We start from the raw sequence: 6,930 nt of genomic DNA, 5'->3' as shown, positions 1-6,930 counted from the left end.
TGGGGAGCGTGAAGGCGTTGTCATTCCCTGAGGCCTGGCCTGCAAGGAGCGCGCCTGCAGCCCCAGCCGTGGTGCGTCCTCCTCTTCGCACAGTTCTTCCAGGGCCCGGCTCTGATGGCCCACATGCTTTCCACCTAATTTAGCTGTCCATAACACTTGGGGATTCCAGGGGCCCCTACCCACACCCTGCAGACCTCTCACGTCCTGCACAAAGTCCGTGTGCATGGGGATGGGTGGGTGAAGAAAGGGGCTTCGAGAGACCCAGGGACCAAGATGGGTCTGGTGTGGTCACAGCCACTTTGTAAAGATCATGACCACAGTGAAGACAATAAACAAAAAGACCAAAAGGCTTGGGGTTGGCCACCACCTGAGGGTGTTGCTGAGACCCGAAGTCACAGGATAAGATCTGGAGAGGAGGGGAGGCCACAGGTAGAGCAGGGAGAGTCGGCAGAGCCCTGAGTGAGTTCCGTGTGAGGGGACGGGCGCAGGAAGGGGACGGGCTCAGGAAGGCGACGGGCACAGGAAGGCAAAGCCCGCAGGCCTGACCTGGACAGCTGAGGGTGGAGACACAGGAAGCAGACAGCTCGGGGACAGGAAGTAGTTAACTCTGTGTGCACAGGCAGCTGACAGCTAGGCAGAGAGCAGGAGAGACATCTGGCAGGAGATAGGACAGAGTGGGACTCACAGAGGGACAAGGAGGGATGGCTGCAGGCACACTGCTTCAAAATGTACTCAAGGTTTTCAACATGATAACGTGTATGAAAAGAGTTCTTGCTGTGCCTAGCACATGAGGTAGCTCAAATAAATTGGTTATTTTTACAATTTGTTTATTTCCTCCTAGTTGTTTTTTTGAGACAGGGTCTCACTGTGTAGCCCAGACTGAGCTTGAACTCTTGGTGATCCTCCTGCTTCGGCCTCCTGCGTGCTGGGATTACAGTCATGTGTCACCATGCCCAGCTATTTCCCCTTAATTCTTAAATGCATTGAGAAGGCTATTCCCCCTGCAGGCTGCTCACCATTGGTGACATTCATTTAGGTTGGGACATTGGGTAGGCTTAACAGGAGAAGCTTAATGCAATTTTCCTCGGGATTATAGCCAAGAAAATGAGGTTGGGAGTGGTTTGACAGCTGTTCTGCCACTTGTCGCTAAAGAATGAGGATGTCTGGAGACCTGTGGGGCTGCAGAGCACCCTCCCCAGCAGCTCATCAGGGGGCAGCGAGGCTGGGCAGCGCTGATAGTGTCTGTTCCCACCTCAAGAGCCATGGGCATGGCTTCTAGTGCTGGGTCAAGAGAGGGAGGTGGTCGGAACACACGCTGGTGCACAGAGGACCGTCCTGTCGCTGTGTCCACACGCAGTAGACCTCTCCTGGTTGCTCTCACAGCGACTTCCCTCACCTGACCTAATCACCTCCTCAAGAGTTGCCGCCCACACCATCGCCACGGATTTCCGTGTGAAGACAGACACCCAGTCTACTGCAATGGCCACTCACTCTCATTTTCACTCCATAAACATTCACTGAGCCGGACGGGGAGATAGCTAGTAGAATAAGCACTTGCCTGGCAAGCGCTAAGGCTCTGAGTTCAATCCCGGGTACTACAAAAAAAAAAAACCCTGAGTACCCAGCTGGAGACAAAGCTAGGTGTCAGGGCCCACAGAGTTCACAGATAGAAGGAGACTGGGATGCTGCTTGAGGAGTTTACGGTATCAAACACAAGTGAGGGGTGCCTTAAGCCTGGGCCAGAAGCTGACCTGGGCTGGGCACACATGAGCTCTTCCGATCCTGACACAAATATTCGGGGTGCGTGTTATCGCCTCAACTCTCACTGAGCAGAGGCAATGTGGAGCAGTAAAGGGTAAGACTTGGGGCGAGGGGGGATCAGTGGGCATCTTGGGAGGCCGGTGCCCAGTTAAGAGCTTGCTGAGAGGCGGCACCAGATGTGAGGGGATGTGCGAGCCTGGCCCCTGCAGGCTGGGACACAGAAGGAAGTAGGGGGCCAGCTCCGCAGAGTGGGCGCCCCCCAAACACACATGGTGAGGCTATCAGAGGCAGAGAGACAAAGACAGCATGGCTGTGCATCGTGGCTGTCCGAGGCACTGAAGAGACACCCAGGGGAACAGCAGTGACACCCCTGGGTGTGGCCGGGTGGCCACTGGGTGTAATTCTGAGGACTGGACTGGCCCTGGCCTCTTCTCTGGCTCTGTCCCTTTTTCTCTGCTTCCTGGCAGTCATGGTATGGGCAGCTTCTGTCTGTCACACCCTGCCACTGTGACATTTCTGGCCTTACAGCCCATAACCATGAAACCATAGCCAAAACTACACTATCTCTCCTTTAAGTTGTGTATGTCAGCTATTTTTTTGTCACAGAGATAAAAAGCTGATGAAGCCATACTGCTGACGACCTGGAAGGCTAAGTTAAGGAACTGCACCCTTACTTATGTATGCAGTGAGGAGCTAGAGAAGCTTTTAAGGAAAAGAAGGATGCAATGAAAGGATAAGGTAGTGTCAGGGAAAGCGGCAGAGCAGGCCAAGTACAGAAATGCCGAAGGAGAGGGACGACGGAGGCGAGGAGGAGGTGCGGTCGGGAGGGGTTTGAACCTCAAGGATTCAAGCACTGCTTTGTTTCTGCAGGGAAAACTTTATAACACCGTCCTTATCGAAAGTACCACGTGCTCACTGTAGGAAGAGTGGAAAATACAGAAAAGTGTAAAATGCAAACCACTCCTGAAGCAAAAAGACAAAAGTATGGTTAACACAGAGAGCTATTTTCTGTCCTCTTTCTGGCCTTGTTTCCACCAGGTGGGCTGAGCAAAGGCTGGACAGACGAGGTGTGGATGGTACTGGCCCAGTCGCTTGCTGCTCGGGCCTCTGGGTTTTCTCCCTCTCAGTCCTCTCAGTGGGCATCGGGTGGCCCAGACCATCGACCCTGCACAGAGCCATCGCATGGTGCGTGGACTGAAACGTGACGTCAGCAACTGCTGAGTTCCCAGATCGTTCCTTTGGTTCCTACTTTGCTTTTTTGCAGCTGCAAATGGTGCTTCTCGGCATCGCCGCACGCTGTTCTTAGCCCTGTCCCTGTTTCCTGGGGCCCAATTCCTAAGACCTAAGTCACTGAGTGAAAGAGCTTAAGCATTTTTAAGCCTCCTGACCCATATTTCCAAATTGCTTTGTAGAGAAATTATAGTAATTTACATTTCTAACAGCCCTGGCGTAAGTTCTGCCAGTGGGCGGCGCACTCTCAGCCAGCCAAAAGCACCCAGCCTCGGATGATGTGGGTGACACAGGACAGCAGTTTCAAACTGGGCTTCAAATATTTTGATTTGAATTAGTGTCAGATCAGAATTGTTTTTAATGTATTTAGTACGGGGTCTACAAGGTTTCACTATGTAGATCGGACTCCTATCCGCTCCTCCTATGATCCTCCTGTTTTCAGCCTCTCAAGCACTGGGATTACAGGCACACGCCACCACTCCCAGTCTCCATCGCCATCTCAGACAGGGACAGGGCCAGCACGGCATGCCAGGGATTGAACCCCGGTCCCTGCGTCTGCATATGCAGGCGCTTTAGTCTGCTAAGCTATCTGGCTGGCTCTCAGAATGGTTCTTTCTTGAAGTCAGATTTGTTCAGCGGTGTGAGAAGTCACCACGTAGGTTGTGGGAGGGAAAGGAGGACCGGCATGATCCATTTCACTACCTGGCCCTAAGGAGGGGAACTCGGAGCAGATCTTTCATGAGAGGAGAGGACGCCTTCTGAGACCCCTCATTGCTAGGGGGCTTCGTAATATGAAATCACCGTTACTGAGTGCCTGGTTACCTTCAGGCTTATCCTTTTTCTGCTTCTTCCACCTGATAAGCTGTCATTCGTCGGATTTAATCCTCACAAACACCAGCAGCAAAGTCTGGAGGAAGAAATATAAAAGAAAGCAAATGTGGCTACCTGGACTATTTTTGTTTACAGAGTATAAAATTAGAAAGTGAGTGAGCAACTTTAGGATTTCCTACTCTGGAGCGATTGGCAGGCTTTTCTTACGACCACGAACAATGCTTGGTTTCCTGGTTTGGGACACTGCCTGTCCTGTCTTTTAGACAGACTCCGTACAGAGTCCCAGTGTCCCTGAGACCACAGGATCCTGCCTCGCTGCTTCCCTGGTGTCCTCATTCCTTAATAAGGTCCTAGCTTCCTTATTTTGTAAAGAGCAGGAAGGGGTGGCTTAGATTACAGTCCACGCTAACCCCACAAATCCAACTCTGACATTTTAAACCAGGACGAAGCTCCCTAGGGAAGGCTTGAGGTGGGGATGATGAACTCTCCTTGGTCTTTTCTGCAGGCAGGCTGTAGCTGCTTTCCATGATTTCTGCAAAGTCCTTTGTGCTCTACGAACATGATCCATCCGGGTCCAGGAGGATAGGCGCTACTCCCGGAACTGATGTGTATAGAGGGAGCCAAAGGCACAGAGGCTACGCAGCGCAGCCAGCTCCCCTCAGGCACACAGCTAGGAAGTGGCAGGGACTGCTTTAAGCCAGGCCAGCCCGGCCCTTGAGGGAGGGCTCCCAACTGCAGGCAGTTTCCTCCTCATCAAGGCCTTTCTCAGGGTCTGGAGGGCCCGAGTCCTGCCCTCTTTGCTTCCCAGTGTTGATGCTTCAAGCAGATCAATGTCTCCCTTCCTCGAAGCCTAAAAGGGGACAAGGGCATACATCACAGCAAGCCACAAGGCATAAGCAACACATTGTCGTAAAATGACAGGATTCATTTCTCAGCACTTGCTAGCTCTGGGACCTTAGGAGAGTTTGCCTAGCTGTTCTGTGCTTCGGTTCGCCTGTCTATCAATCATGTGAGCAGGACACAGAGAAGGCTGTGCAGGGCAGGGCGGGTGGGGTATGGCAGCATGCAGGGCCAGGCCGGGCTGGCACCGAATCGGCCAGCGAGTCAGGCCTGTGACTGGGCCTTTGGAAGCTGGTTTAGGGCCCGCTGATAGGTTTTAAAGGCTCTTTCACCCATGTGATACAAAGCAGTTCCTCTCTCCTTGCCTCAAGTCTAACAAAAACCTAAGCAGACAAGGGTGATTACCAAAGATTCCAAGAGAGTAAACAAACAGGTCACTGAAGTTTGTAATGATTTTATTCTGACCCTGCCTTGACTTGTAGCAGCGGTGAACAAAGGAAACAAGAGAAGCAGAGCCATCACCCATGTGCAGGCCCCTGGAGCATAGGGCATGATGTCATCAGCCACTGCACCACAAGGCTTGACATCACTAGGCATGACATCATTAGGTGTGATGTCATCAGGCATGATGTCGTGGGACATTACGTCATTGGACTTAGCATCATGGCACCATCTTGTGTCCACTTCCTTCCTTATAAGGAGATAATCATACTCTGCCTCTTAAAGAGCTTCTCCGTTCTGTGAGTTTTGCAGCCCTCTTTAGCGTGGACACTGGTCTCTCTCTGCTCTGGATCAACTTCAAATCTTGGATGAGGAAACACAAGAAACCACTGGCCTCAGAGCTCCGAGCAGGTGGCCACCTGCCCTGGGCAGTGTCGTTCTCTGTCCCTGTGAGCTGCTCAGCTTCCCTGCCACTCTCCTCCTGGGGACAGAGGGAAGCCTGAGGGTACTGCAGGAGCAGTAGAGCAAGTGACGGTCACTGAGCGCCTACTCTGTGCCGGGCTCTAGGCTGCCCACTGCCTGTTTTGTTTAATCTACCAGGTTATCTACCAAGTATGATTGAAATCTTAAACTTTAAAAATGCATCCTGGGGAAAGACCCATTGCAGTGAATTCCCCTCAGAATCCTCCTCGGGGCTTTACGGACCCATCCCACTGCCAGCCACTTCCTGCAGCAGCTCTGGAATCCTCTCTCCTAAGAGTGTTTGGCTGCACTGTTCTGGCTACCTCAAGTCCTTTCCTGGTCATACTGACTTTGGGAAGAGCTGGAGGTCTCACAGGGCCAGATCGGGTGAATAAGGTAGACGGGCACAGCCCTTCCCGGGCTGCCTTTCCATCGGGTGGCACTCAGCAGCAGCAGCCACATCACTTATCACAGCTTCCAAAGACACTTGGGAAAGAGGACTCCAGAGCCGCTTCAGAGAGTTGGGGGAACCCCAGGCTAGGTGTGTTTGTAGCATGGGATGGGGGGTTAAGGGCAGTATGTCTTTTATCGTAATAGTCTTTAAACACTTGTAGGGGCGTTTGGGTGCACTGGCTGTGACCAGACCAAACCTACTGGGACCAGGTCGTGAATGAGCATGGTATGATTCTCATGGTTTTATGATGTTTCCAAGAAATCTTGGACACAGGCATGTGCACTGTGGAGTCCCTTTGCCGCCACATGTCTCAGCCACCTTCAACTCCAAGAGAGCAAGGTGTCCATGCAAGGCCTTGAGCCAAAGACAAAGCTGACCACGACGCGCCTCAGGTGGCCCTCAGCTGTTGAATGAAGGAGCATTTATTACCAGATAGAAGGAGCGAGAACAGAAAAGGCCCAAGGTGGCAGGAGGAGGGAGGCTCCATTGCTGTCAGCTCTGGACCTGGACAGCCCAGGATTTTCCACTGCAGGTGCGTGCAGAGCACCGACCTCTAAGTGCCTAGGCAATCACTGCCCCGGGGCCCGGGACCACCACTAGCAGTGGCACCCCCTGACTGGCAGGGGAGCAGGCACATTGTGGGGCGCTTGTTAGGCTCCAGGGAGATCAAAGCTCCTCTCAGGGCCAGGACTGGAGCAGGGCTGGAAACTGCCTCTACCTCCTGGCCATCCAACGCTCCTGGCCGAGAACACCTGGGGTCTTCCAGCAGAGCCGCTCCCCAGGCTCCCCTCGCTGGCTCCCACATAAAAATACCATAACCTGCCTTGACTTCGCAACTTAAATTTTTTAAATGTGGGATTGAATTTGGAATCTTTTTTTTAATATAGTGTACTATTTTTTTTATTTTTTAT

The sequence above is a fragment of the Octodon degus genome, unplaced genomic scaffold (genome assembly GCF_000260255.1).
Source record: "Octodon degus isolate 3935 unplaced genomic scaffold, OctDeg1.0 scaffold00057, whole genome shotgun sequence".
In the NCBI taxonomy this organism is placed as follows: Eukaryota; Metazoa; Chordata; class Mammalia; order Rodentia; family Octodontidae; genus Octodon; species Octodon degus.
The sequence above is the reverse complement of the archived record's forward strand: the minus strand, read 5'-3'. Positions refer to the sequence as shown.